This window comes from Monodelphis domestica, chromosome 7, assembly GCF_027887165.1.
Source record: "Monodelphis domestica isolate mMonDom1 chromosome 7, mMonDom1.pri, whole genome shotgun sequence".
Taxonomy (NCBI): Eukaryota; Metazoa; Chordata; class Mammalia; order Didelphimorphia; family Didelphidae; genus Monodelphis; species Monodelphis domestica.
This window is the reverse complement of record NC_077233.1, coordinates 284,313,199-284,327,947: the sequence shown is the minus strand read 5'-3', so window position 1 is coordinate 284,327,947 and position 14,749 is coordinate 284,313,199.

Here is a 14,749-nt window from a genome sequence, read left to right as displayed (position 1 = left end):
CATACATAATTTCTCAGAATGGTGTAGACCTGAGATCATATATGACCTCAGGTCCTTAAGAGTTTGTGAACTTAAGCAAGTCACTTTAATGTCTGCCTGCCTTCATTTCCACATCTGTACCATAAGGATAAAAATAACACCTATCATCCAAGTTAGTTGTGAGAATCATGAGACAGATTTATAAAGTGCTTTGTAATTCCTAAATCATAACAGAAATACTTCATCTTATTTTTTACTAAAATAAAAGGGCAGTGGTTAGAATGTAGGGGATGGAGTAAACAAGTCCTGGGTTCTAATCCTGAAAAAGATATATAAAATATTTTTTACCTTGGGCAAGTCAGTTTTCTTTATTTATCCAATTAGAACGTTGGACAGGATTATTTGAAGGTTCATTTTTATCCTTAAATAAATGATACTTTGATAGTAATATTATATGACAAATGGCCTATAAGTGACAAAGAGAATCATGTGTGTAAAAGCTCAGAAGCAGGAGAGAGAATTTCTTGCTGGGAGGACAGGCAAAAGTTAAGGGTGAACATTGTACTTAATGTGGCCTCCCTTTAAGAAGCATGTAGCATTTTTATTGGTTGTGATAGAACCAGGAAATAGGGGGGAAATTAGGAAACCATCAAACAAGATATGTTTGAGTGATTATGAAATAGATGTTTTATTTTCCTTTTTTTTTTCAATAGAGGAGATGGTTTAAGTGGGAAAAAAGCAGGACAAAGGACTAGACAGAAAGTAGGGGGCAGGTTATAGAGGGTCTTAGAAGCTAAATTAAGGGATTTATACTTTATTCAGTAGATGAGAAGTTATTGAAGGGCTTTGAATAGGGGAAACTGACAACAAAGAGACGGACTGCAGAAGCCTAGTCGGTATTGTGATACTCACTAAAACATCATTTTATAGAAGCCATTGGAAGCTGTAACATACATGCTACTCTTGACTAAACTTTTTTAATAAAGGTCTTTTACTATGTTACTCCTCATAATGCACTGTAATTCTCCATTTATTAAGAAGTTAAGGGAACACATTTTCCATATCTCCTACCTAGTCTGAAAGTTTAATATTCTGTAGTCAATTTCTATTTGGGCAGTTTTATGAACAAATATTAGCTTTTTCTATTGCAATGCTTACACAGTATCTCATGCATTTTTATTTTTAATTAAAAACTGGCTCATTGATTGTTGATCTTTAATATTATTTTTCAATGCACTTTCTTCAGTTGAGCATTTTTTTCCTTCTCTATGTTTTCCCTTGTAGTCCTATGATTGAATCCATCACCATTCATATTCTACAGGGGGATAGTACGGTTTTTTCTACAGTGCTGAAGAAAAAAAAAAGGCATAAACCATAAACCCAGGAAGTTGTGAGAGATCAGCAGATCAGCTGCTAGTATCAAAATACAAGCAATTAACTTTTAATGTCCTCTTATTATTTAATTGTTTTTAAAAGATAAAGAAGAGGTAAGGTTAGGGGGAGAATTGTGTAACCATCAATTAACAAATAGCCGGGTGCTCTTGGGTCATATGTTGATTCTTAAAGGGACAATTGTGGGAAAATAATTTTATATCTGTGTTAAAACCTTGTTTTCTGTTCAAATGTATTTTTAAATGATATGGTCAGTGGGAAGAGAGTCAAAAATAGTGATGACAACAAAGGCTAATCTGTAACAGATAAGAATCCTCAGAGGAAATAGAAGAAAAAAGTATCTTGGAGATGAGCGTAGGAGTAAGCCTTTACGTGAAACAAAAGTAGAGAGAATAGAGGTGAAGTGCTATTCATGATACAGGAAGAGGAACATTTGGTTTAAATAGGAGTAGATGAGGAATATAGTCAATTTTAAAGTACTAGGTGATGTATTCCCTGAGAGAGAGGATTCTGGATGAGGTACTAATTCCTTTGGGTGAACAGAGAATGTTTAGATCATACATTTTGGGACAGGAGATGGATTTCTCCACTGGACGCCAACAACCCCTAAATAAGAGCAAGAGAAGTACAAGGTCTAATGGCCAAGACTTAAAAAAAAAAAGATGAACAGTGAAGGTTGTCCAATATTCAAGGGTACATCACAGTATTAGGTTGAGTTTGATCAGAATTTTGAGGGGAAGAAAGTGAAGCAGTGATAATAGTCTTGAAAAGCAAGGAGAAATGGAGAAACTAGAAGCCATGTTGAGGAAAATAATAAACTTCAAAGGGGTAAAAAAGAGGGAGATATTGAAGAATATATTAACTTCAGATAAGGGAATTTCAGAATGATAGATGGTAGATATATGGCAAGATCAAAGATATCACTATTCAATACTAAATGGTTAAAAAAGATTGAAGTTGTGTTTCATGGAAGTTGAACTAGGAAGCAAATATATTTTGAGAATACATTTTTAAAATTATATACTTAATAACCACCACCATCAAAAAAATTAAAGAAATGCAAAAAATTATATGGTCTATTTCCCTACTATTTCAGCTAATTCTATTACATTCACTTCAACCTTATTTTCCATTCATCTATGTCCCTTAATATTTTCCACAAAATAATGCCATTCCCAGGTTTCCTAGATGATATTTTCTTATACAGAAATCAAGCAATTTGACTTTTCAGGTTGCTTATGATTATGCTTTGAATGTTTCTTATGATCAAATTTTCTGATTTTTCTGTCCTCCCAGGAATCATTGAAAATACCATAGTTCATCAAATATCCATTTGTTTGTTTTCCATAATTATGCTGATTTAGTTGGATATATTATTTTTGGTTGAAAGTCCAATTCTTTTGCTCTGCTAAGTTTTGTGTTCTGTGTCAGGGGTTCGCTTAATGTTGTTACTGCTAAGTCTTGTGTTCTTCTGAGTGTGGCTCCATAGTCTTTAAATTGTCCTCATCCCCTGTTTTGTTTGTTTGTTTGTTTTTTCATTCGGTAGGCAGAATTTTCTCTTTAATCTGAGAGCTATGGAACTTAGCAATGATATTCCTGTTTATTTTCATATTCGGGTCTCTTTGATATAGTGATTTCTTAGGGTATGGTATCTAAACTCTGCTTTTGATTGTAACTTTCTGAGAGTCCAACTATTCTTATATTGTCTAGGCATAATCTATTTTCTAGGTCAATTTTTCTCTGATAAGATGTTTCATATTCTCTTCTAAATTTTCATCCTTTTGATTTTGCTTTAATATTTCTTGTTTTCTTAGAAAATTCTTGGCTTTCCCTTGTCAAATTCTAGTTCTTGATACATAATTTTCTTTTCATTTGATTTCCCCTTTTTTATCTGGGTAATCATTCCTTTATATTTTTCTTGATTTTTCTCTCATTTCTCTTATTTATTTTTCATAATTTTTCTCAACTTCTCTCATTTGGTTATTGAGGTCCTTGTTAAGCTCTTCCAAAAGCTATTTTTGAACTTGGGGCCATTTTTGTATTTCTTTGATATTTGTGAAATATATATTTTTACTTCACTGCCCTCTGAGTTAGTGTCAAGGTCTTCTTTGCCACCATATTCATGATCAATGGTTGAATTCTTTCTCCTTTGCTTTCTCATTTTTATTTACTTTAAAATTTTTGGTGACCAGGCCAGTAGACTTAGTTATTGTTTTTTTGTGGCAGTCCCAGAGTTTCTAGTGTTTTGGAATATGTTATCTCAGTTATGGCGGTGGGACTGAGGCCAGGGAAGTAAGAATCTTCCTCACAGTTATTCCTGACTATTGAATGTCACTCCTAACTACTGTCTGTTTTTGCTGCTTTTAGCATGGTTTATGTGCAGGTATTTTTGGTTGTTTAGAGTAGAGTACTGAGAGTGTGATGAAGCTTCATGCTCTATTTCACTTTTTCCCCTGAGGACCCTTCAGTGTTTAAATTGAAGTCCTGAAGTGAAAGAGAAAGGATCAAGGTAGAGAAAAAAGATCATTAAATCCCTTGAAAGAGGAGGAAGAATGAATTTGGAATCAGTAAATAACTGCTACCAGAATATGGACATGGAAATATACCAGGAAATAATGAACCCCAGAGAAGGTGGATGAATGGCTATGTGATATAAAACTTTTAAAAGTAACAGTAAAGTGTAAGGTATGTGCCCCTTCCTCCCAGACCAAGAGATAGATGTACAGGTGTGTAGACGTTAATCAAAGAAAATTCTTACAATCCTGGTGACCTTGAAAAGAAGAGAAGAATAAAATGATTAGAAATTGGAATGAACACCAAGAATAGGTTTCCTAAGGATGAGGCACAGAGTGATATTGAAGGAAAGGAATTGATAGTCAGATAGAGGAGTTTGGGATGTGCAATGCGTGTGTGTCATGAGAAGATCAAAGAAAACATACATTATTCTCTTCTTGAGGAATATCGGCTTCTGCTATTTTTAATGTAGATTATGAAAAGATGAGGTTTTAAGGAAGGACATTTTGATAAAACTATAAATAATATATAGGGAATCATGGAAAAGTAAAGGCAAGGAGGCTAAGGAAATGAACAACTTTATGAATGAATACATTTATGAAGAGCTCGATATATGCTAAGAATTGTATTGTTTAGGGATATAAACAGAAAAGGAAGATGATTCTGAAGGAGCTCATGTCCTAATCAGGGATACAAGAGTACAGGAAGTTTCACTTTCTTTTTTTTTTTAATTTGGTCATTTCCAAACATTATTCATTGGAAACAAAGATCATTTTCTTTTCTTCCCTCCCCGCCTCCCACCACCTCTCCCATAGCCCACGCGCAATTTCACTGGGTATCACATGTGTTTTTGATCCAAACCCATTTCCATGTTGTTGGTATTTGCATTAAAGTGTTCATTTAGAATATCTCCTCAGTCATATCCCCTCCATCCCTGTAGTCAGGCAGTTGCTTTTCTTCGGTGTTTTTACTCCCACAGTTTATCTTCTGCTTGTGGATAGTGTTTTTTAAATCCCTGAAGATTGTTCAGGGACACTGTATTGATACTAATGGAGAAGTCCATCACCTTCAATTGTACCACAGTGTATCAGTCTCTGTGTACAATGTTCTCCTGGGTTCTGCTCCTCTCACTCTGCATCACTTCCTGGAGGTTGTTTCAGTCTCCATGGAATTCCTCCACTTCATTATTCCTTTGAGCACAATAGTATTCCCTCACCAACATATACCACAATTTGTTCAGCCATTCCCCAATTGAAGGGCATCCCCTCATTTTCCAATTTTTGGCCACCAGAAAGAGTGCAGCTATGAATATTCTTGAACAAGTCTTTTTCCTTATTATCTCTTTGGGGTACAAACTCAGCAGTGCTATGGCTCGATCAAAGGGCAGACAGTCTTTTATCTCCCTTTGGGCATAGTTCCAAATTGCCCTCCAGAATGGTTGGATCAATTCACAACTCCACCAGCAATGCATTAGTGTCCCTACTTTGCCACACCCCCTCCAGCATTCATTACTTTCCCTTGCTGTTGGTAGCCAATCTGCTAGGTGTGAGGTGATACCTCAGAGTTGTTTTGATTTGCATCTCTCTGATTATAAGAGATGTAGAACACTTTTTCATGTGCTTAGTAATAGTTTTGATTGCTTTGGCTGAGAACTGCCTATTCATGTCCCTTGCCCATTTGTCAATTGGAGAATGGCTTGATTTTTTGTACAATTGATTTATCTCTTTGTAAATTTGAGTAATTAAACCTTTGTCAGAGGTTTCTATGAAGATTCTTTCCCAATTTGTTGCTTTCCTTCTGATTTTAGTTACATTGGTTTTGTTTGTACAAAACCTTTTTAATTTGATGTAGTCAAAATTATTTATTTTACATTTTGTGACTCTTTCTAAGTCTTGCTTGGTTTTAAAATCTTTCCCTTCCCAAAGGTCTGAAATGTATACTATTCTGTGTTCACCTAATTTACTTATGGTTTCCTTCTTTATGTTCAAGTCATTCACCCATTCTGAATTTATCTTGGTGTAGGGTGTGAGGTGTTGATCCAAACCTAATCTCTCCCACACTGTCTTCCAATTTTCCCAGCAGTTTTTATCAAATAATGGATTTCTGTCCCAAGAGTTGGGGTCTTTGGGTTTGTCATAAACTGTGTTGCGGAGATCATTTACGCCAAGACTATTCCACTGATCCTCCTTTCTGTCTCTTAGCTAGTATCAAATTGTTTTGATAACCACTGCTTTATAGTATAGTTTGAGATCTGGGAATGCAAGTCCTACTTCCTTTGCATTTTTTTTTTTCATGATTTCCCTGGATATCCTTGATCTTTTGTTCTTCCAAATGAACTTAGTTATGTTTTTTTCTAATTCAGTAAAGAAGTTTTTTGGTAGTTCAATGGGTATTGCACTAAATAAGTAAATTAATTTGGGTAGGATTGTCATTTTTATTATGTTAGCTTGTCCCACCCATGAGCAATCAATGTTTTTCCAATTGTTTAGATCTAGTTTTAGCTGTGTAGAAAGTGTTTTGTAGTTGTGTTCATATAGTTCCTGTGTTTGTCTCGGCAGATAGATTCCTAAGTATTTTATATTGTCTAGGGTGATTTTGAATGGTATTTCCCTCTCTAATTCTTGCTGCTGAAATGGGTTAGAGATATATAGAAATGCTGATGACTTATGCGGGTTTATTTTGTATCCTGCAACTTTGCTAAAGTTGTTGATTATTTCAAGTAACTTTTTGGTTGATTCTCTAGGATTCCTTATGTAGACCATCATATTATCTGCAAAGAGTGATAGCTTGGTCTCCTCATTGCCAATTTTAATACCTTCAATTTCTTTTTCTTCTCTAATTGCTACTGCTAGTGTTTCTAGTACAATGCTAAATAATAGAGGTGATAATGGGCATCCTTGGTTTACTCCTGATCTTATTGGAAAGGCTTCTAGTTTATCCCCATTGCAGATGATGTTTGCTGATTGTTTTAGATATATACTGTTAATTATTTTTAGGAAAGGCCCTTCTATTACTATACTTCCTAGTGTTTTCAGGAGGAATGGCTGTTGTATTTTGTCAAAGGCTTTTTCTGCATCTACTGAGATAATCATGTGATTTTTGTCAGTTTGCTTGTTAATATGTTCAATTATGTGGATGGTTTTCCAAATATTGAACCATCCTTGCATTCCTGGTATGAATCCTGCCTGGTCATAGTGGATGACCCTTGTGATGACTTGCTGGAGTCTTTTTGCTAGTATCCTGTTTGGGATTTTTGCGTCTATATTTATTAGGGAGATTGGTCTATAGTTTTCTTTCTCTGTTTTTGACCTGCCTGGCTTTGGGATCGGTACCATGTTTGTGTCGTAGAATGAATTTGATAGAACTCCTTCTTGGCCTATTCTGTCAAATAGTTTGTTTAATATTGGGATTAGTTGTTCTTTGAATGTTTGATAGAATTCATTTGTGAATCCATCTGGGCCTGGGGATTTTTTCTTAGGGAGTTGTTTGATGGCTTGTTCAATTTCTTTTTCTGAAATTGGGTTGTTAAGGTAATTTATTTCTTCCTCTTTTAGACTAGGCAATTTATATTTTTGTAAGTATTCATCCATATCACCTAGATTGCCATATGTGTTGCCATATAATTGGCATAGTAGTTTTTAATGATTGCCTTAATTTCCTCTTCATTAGAGGTGAGGTCTCCTTTTTCATCTTGGATACTGTCAATTTGGTTTATTTCTTTCCTTTTTGATAATTAGGCTGACTAGTACTTCATCTATTTTATTTGTTTTTTCAAAGTACCAGCTTCTAGTCTTATTTAATAAATCAATAGTTCTTTGACATTCAATTTTGTTAATTTCTCCTTTGAGTTTTAGGATCTCTAATTTAGTCTTCATCTGAGGATTTTTAATTCGTTCACTTTCTAATTTTTTAATTTTTATGCCCAATTCATTGACCTCTGCCTTTCTTAATTTGTTAATATATGAACTCAAGAATATAAATTTCCCCCTGAGTACTGCTTTGGCTGCATCCCATAGGTTTTGAAAGGATGTCTAATCATTGTCATTTTCTTCAATGAAGTTATTAATTGTTTCTTTGATTTGTTCTTTAACTAACTGGTTTTGGAGAATCATATTGTTTAATCTCCAATTAATTTTTGATTTTCCTCTCCATGTTCCCTTACTAATTATTATTTTCATTGCATTGTGATATGAGAAAGTTGTATTTATTATTTCTGCTCTTTTGCACTTGTTTGCAATTTTTTTATGCCCTAATACATGGTCAATTTTTGTGAATGTACCATGTGCTGCAGAAAAGAAGGTATATTCCTTTTTATCCCTATTTATTTTTCTCCACATGTCTACTAACTCTAATTTTTCTAAGATTTCATTCACTTCTCTTACTTCTTTCTTATTTATTTTTTGGTTTGATTTATCTAGTTCGGATAGAGGAAGGTTCAGGTCTCCCAATAGTATAGATTTTCTATCTATTTCATCCTTGAGTTCCTCTAGTTTCTTCTTTAGAAATTTGGATGCTAAGCCATTTGGTGCAAAATGTTGAGTACAGATATTTCCTCACTGTCTATATTGCCTTTTATCAGGATGTAATTACCTTCCCTATCTCTTTTAACTAGATTTATTTTTACTTTGGCTTTGTCGGATATCATGATTGCGACTCCTGCCTTCTTTTTGTCAGTTGATGCCCAATAGATTTGGCTCCACCCTCTTACTTTCACCCTATATATATCTACCTTTCTCATATGTGTTTCTTGTAGACAGCATATGGTAGGAATTTGGACTCAAATCCAATCTGGTATTCGTTCATTTGCGTTTTATGGGAGAGTTCATTCCATTCACATTCAGAGTTATGATTACTAGCTGTGTATTTCCCAGCATTTTGATTTCTTCTCCTTTATCTGCCTTTTCTTCTTTCACTATTTCCTTCTACACCAATGTTTGCTTTTGAACAGTCCCCCTTGTTCCCACCCTTATTACTTCCCTTTTTATCCCCCTCCCTATTTATCTCCCCCCTTATTTTCCCCATAGTCTTTTTAAATTAACCCCCCTCTCCCTCCCTCTCTTGGACTGCTTCCCTTCCCACCAGACCATTTGTTACCCTCCTACTCCCCTATAGGGTGCAAATCTATTCTCTGCACCCAATGGATTGGACTGTTTTTCCCTCTTTGAGTCACTTTCAAAGCACGTAAAAGTTGAGTATTTCCTGTCTCAGACCTCTTTACCCTTCCAGTGTATTGATGTTCTTTCCCCTCCCACCATGAGCTTCTTTATGACATATAAATTTACCACCATTTGTTTCTTTTCCCATTTCTTTTAATATTAACCTATTTTAAGCTCTAGTTATATATATATATATATATATATATATGCATACTCATGCACATATATTTTTGCATGCAAATATCTATATATCTATTTATGTCTTGTCCTTTCATCCTATTCAGTTTGTTGCTGTTCCCTCTAAGTATACTTCTTTTTGCTGCCCAGCTAATAACAACAGTTTTTAAGAGTTACCAATGACCTCTTTTCTTATAGGGATACATATCATTTTAACTTACTGAGTCTCTTAAAAGAAATTTTTTTTTGTTTTTCTTTTTTCCCCTCTTTTTTAATTACCTTTTGATGATTCTCTTGAGTTCTGTGCTTGGACATCAAATTTTCTGTTCAGGTCTGGTCTTTTCTTTAAGAATTCTTGAAATTCTTCTATTTTGTTAAATGACCATAATTTCCCCTGTAAGAATATAGTCAGTTTTGCTGGGTAGTTGATTCTTGGTTGTAGACCTAGTTCCCTTGCTTTCCAGAATATCGTATTCCATGCCTTTCTTTTTTTCAGGGTAGATGCAGCCAGATCCTGAGTTATCCTCACTGTGGTTCCTTGGTATCTGAATGATTTCTTCTTGGCAGCTTGTAATATCTTTTCTTTGGTCTAGAGTTCTTGAATTTGGCTATAACATTCCTGGGTATTGTCAGTTGAGGTTTAAGTACAGGAGGTGATCTGTGGATTCTATCAATCTCCACTTTTCCCTCTTATTCAAGGATTTTGGGGCAGTTTTCTTTAATAATTTCCTGTAAAATAACGTCCAGGCTTTTTCTTTTGTCATGGTCTTTTGGTAGGCCAATAATTCTTAAATTGTCTCTCCTTGAACGATTTTCTAAATCCTCTGTTTTGTGAATGAGATGCTTCATATTTTCCTCAATTTTTTCATTCTTTTGATTTTGTTTTATAGTGTCCTGTGGCCTCGTGAGGTCGCTCGATTCAAGTTGTTGTATTCTGGTTCTTAAAGACTGGATTTTATCCTTAGTTTTTTGGTCGTCTTTTTCCTTTTGGTCAGATTTTCTTTGGAGTTCATCTTTCATCTTCTTCACCTCATCTTTCATCTGCATTGCCTCATCTTTCATCACCTTTGCCTCATTTTCCAGCTGCTTGATTTTGGCTTTCAAGACACTATTTTCTGTTTCCAGATGACTTATCTTAGTTTTGAAGTTCTTTTCCCAATTGTCTTCAGCCTCTCTTAATTGTGTTTTGAATTGCATTTTGAGTTCTTCCAAAGCCTGTATCCATTTTGCTAGGATTTCTGATTTTTCCTTTGCTGGGTCCTCCCCCTCTGTTTCATTCGCTCTTTGCTCACTACCTGTGCAGAAGCTGTCTATTGTAATTTCTTTCTTCTTTTTCTGTTTGCTCAAGTTTACCCCTTCTTTGCTCCCCATATTTGGCTGTGCTCTTGCTCCTCTCATTTTGTTTTGGTTTTGGGGCTATCAGTCTCCTCTCTTGGAGCTTTGTCAGATCTCTTGGTACAGTCTCTAGGGGAGGAATGTTAGCCTCCCTGTCCTCTGGAGGCTTTTGATTGGATTGAGTTCAATTGGGTTGGGCTGTATGTGGTATGAAGCACTGAGGCTCTGAAGACTCCTGGAAGGCTGGGCTGCCCAGGCTCTCTCCAGTTCTCTCCAGCTGCTTCTCTGCTGTCCACAAGTGCCTTTGCTCACCTCCCTAAACTCTGAGGAGTTCTGAGGGGATTAGTTCAACTGGTTTGGTCTGGATGTGCCCGAGGCAAGGGTGAGACTGGAGCCTGGATGGAGGGACCCAGCCATGGCCTGTTTCTCCCTGGATTCCTCCCCACTGTCCAAGCTGGACGCTCGGAGCCTGGTGCCCCGCTGCTCCCAAGGTAGACCCTGTCAACCAGCACCTTTGCCCACTCAGAGGTTCCTGCTGATGCTGGGGGCTCAGCCCTCTGGGTTGTGGGGGAGGGGTCCTGGGACCTTCGCTCTGCCTTCCCCTTAGCCCTGAGTATTCTCAGATTCCAGCTTTTCGGGGGCATACCTTTTGATTTGAGTCCAGAAGGAGGGTTCCCCGCGTCTGTCTTGTTGTTCAGATTGAATTTCGGTGCCCTTGGAGCATTCAGTCTGTATCGGTAAGGAAGGGTCTTCCCCGAGGTCTGAAGTTTTGCTGCTTGCTAAGCTGCCATCTTGACTCTGCCCCCCAGGAAGTTTCACTTTCAAGTGAGATGGGAGTCTCATAATCTTAAGGACTCAGTGATGAAGCAAATACTAATTCTTTTTCCTTAATGTCACTTCTGATCAAATCATATCATTTTCTGGCTCTATATCATTTGAGAGTACAGAGGATTTTGGTGGCAACAATTTTCTTTTCTGAGATTTCAATAGATGTGGCTGTAGCACTTGTAGGAGCAGCTACCAGCCTACATCTCATTGGGCTACTTACTTTATAGCAGTTAAACTTTTGATGGAAATGCTTATTTTCCTGGCTGATATATTTGCCTTTTCATTATTTTTACATTGACTAGTTGAAGAGGTCAGATTTAATTTGTTAAATTGTCTATTGTATCATCGAAGCATTTTATTTTCTTTTAATTTGATATTTATTTGAAAATGTCATTTAGTTGATATTTCCATATCAGTCCCTAGACATTTCCTTCTCTTCAAGATAGAATATTTTTTAATGTTTGAGATTTTGCATTTTAGCAGTATTGAATCTGCTTTGGTCTCTTCCATTTCTATTCAATCTGAACCATATTTTTCAATATGCTTTTCAGTAAGGATAACTTTTAAAGTTGTCTTTCCATTTAATTGCAAATGCCTTTTGTCTCATAATCTTTATATTCTGCTGCAAAGAAACTGATAAAGATATAGAGAAGAGCTCTCACAGAGCTCATGTTTGTTGATTAGGAAAAACATCACTTTAAAGATTCTTTTTTAAACAAGTTATCTTTCATCCTTTCACCAATACCTAAATATTTCTTGAATGATAGAGCAAAAAAAATAACATCGATCACAAACTTCAGGCAAGGTATGGATGAATAAATAGCATATACTATGGCAAAGACATACAGAGAAAATGCTGCTTAGTGCCTAAGGGTATGTGTGTGTGTGTGTGTGTGTGTGTGTGTGTGTGTGTGTGTGTGTGTGTGTCTATCTGTGTCTGTGTGTTGGGGCAAATTCATAGTTTACTGCAGTTCCAGTGACCATTTGAAGCAAATCCCCTCTTTTTTCAGATACTTGTTTTACTTCTCATCTTTGTCTCTAATTCCTCTCAGTGCTGACATGCCCAAATAAAGCCTTCCATAGTAAGTTTGAAAAAAGATACTCTTTGTGATGTGATTTTAGTGAATGAAAAGGACTGTGGGCTGTAAAATCAAGTGACGATTATCACTCCCAAGCATGAATTCAGTGGTGGTATGTGGGAGATTAAAGCATTTCCACCCTTTTGAATTTTAGTAAAAAAGAGGAAGAAAAATCTCTTTTCATTCATGTTTTCTACAGTGTTTGAAATAACTTATTAAAAAAAAAGACAAAAGTTCCTTTTTTCCTAAGTACTTATCATCAGGCAGTTTAATAAAAGGCTTAACAGTTCTTGTCTTGTGTGGGCTGCCTCAGTGCCTGTAATGTGGGCAGGATATGGAATAGCTTCAAGGTTTCTGAACAAATGTGGAGAGCAGGGAAAGACCAGCAAAGGTATGAACAGAAGTGCATCTTCTAGTCACACTGAACCACCAGCATAGTTAGCAAGGACCAAATCACTTTCATGAATGACAACTTACTTTCAGATAATTTTGTTCTTTCTTGAATATTTTTACAATTAGTCGCATCAGGAGAGCAGACTTAATTAAGGCCAAGATAAGATTTACATTAGGAAACGGATGGCTGAGACTTAATATTTTATCCCGTTTCTCAGGTATAAAACTGGAGCATCACGCATGGCTATTAGGATTCCTTCACATTTATTTTTTCCCTACCTAACATAAGACCTGGCAAGTTTAGGTCTTCATTTTTGCCGAAGAAACATATTATAGAGATACGAAAAGAAAATAGAGGAAAATATTTTCTTATTAATTTGATGACTTTTTGGTGTACATGAAAAAATTATATGCCACTCAATTATGACTAACTTTGCCCATTGGTTTGGGATTCTGAGAGATGGACTCAGAAACTCTTTGTTTCATCCTGGCCAAGCTGCTTACATTTTCTTCATCTGTAACATGGCGTTGGTCTTGGGACCTGGTCCTTTAACCTTTAAATGTATGCTATCATGAATGACTCGATGTATATTTTAGCTATTGTGAAATATTTTAATTTTCCCTCCTGACAAACATGGACATTGCCCTTATCCTGCCACATTCTCTTCTGGCCTTCTTTTTCACAGTATCTTTGCCATAAAACCACAAATGGAGTCCCAAGGAGTGGAACATGACGGAAAATGGCTGAATGACAACAATCTAAGTGGTTTAATTATAAAAGTTGCAGTTGAGAAGGCAAATATTTTCCCAGAGTTGTTGGCACTTTGGTATCTCCAGCAAATGTATGGCTTTTGCAGGGGTGATCTATAAGTAATATTGTCCCTTCCCCCATCCTAAATCAAGCCCGTGGTATAGTACAGTGCTCACTTCTGAGAAACACACAGCATTTCATTGGTGAAGATTCCTATCACTCCTTTTCTCAGGGACAGGGAAGCCAGCTAACAGCCCCAGATCCTCATCAAGCCTTGATGTAGTTGTATCGCCAAGAGAAAGCTGCGTCCAATTGATAGTACAGAAAGGCAAAGAGGGTGGTTAATGAGCCTGTTGCTTCAGACAATAGAAGCCACACACTTTTGAATTTGTTTGAACACTTCCAGTCATCCAGATCCTCTTGGAAGGAATCCTTCAACTCCTCCTCTTCCCATGGACCAGGCTTGTCCATGGGGTTTTCTTGGCAGATACTGGAAGTTTTCCATTTCTTTGTCTAGTGGATTAAGGCAGAGAAAGGTTAAGTGATTGGTCCAGGGTCACCTGGGTAGTGTCTAAAGCCAGAGTTGGATTTCTTGATTCTAGTCCAGTGCCCTATTCACTTACCCATCTACTGTCTCCCAGAAGGAGTACTAGAACCCAACACTGGGGAGATGGCAGGCGGGAGAAAAAGTGATTAGGCTGATGTCAGAAGCTAGAGGTCAGTTTGGTTGGTATAGACGCAATAATTATGAGCCAGGTAAAGTGAAAGGTAAAGGCATTTGCTTGGATAAGGTACAAACATTTTAGGAACTAGAAACTTACTCCTGAGAGAGTGAGAGGGAAAAGGTTTCTAAGGGAAAGGAGTCCGCATAGTTCTAGCACACTTGGGAATACTGGGCTCTTTTCCTTCTTTGTAAATTCTCTGACACTCTAAGTGCTATCTTTTGTTTAGAGTGGGATATTATCTATTGCTTCCAGGACAATGAATGCAAAAGAATCATTGTACTAATCAGTCTGGGACTGAAGGCAGAATAGACAACAGGGGTAAAGTGGGAGACTAGATGGATATCTGGAGACTCAGCTATTATTTATCTGATACTGGCTACCAATGCTTAAGCAGAGCAATCCCCCAAGGGCACACCTACT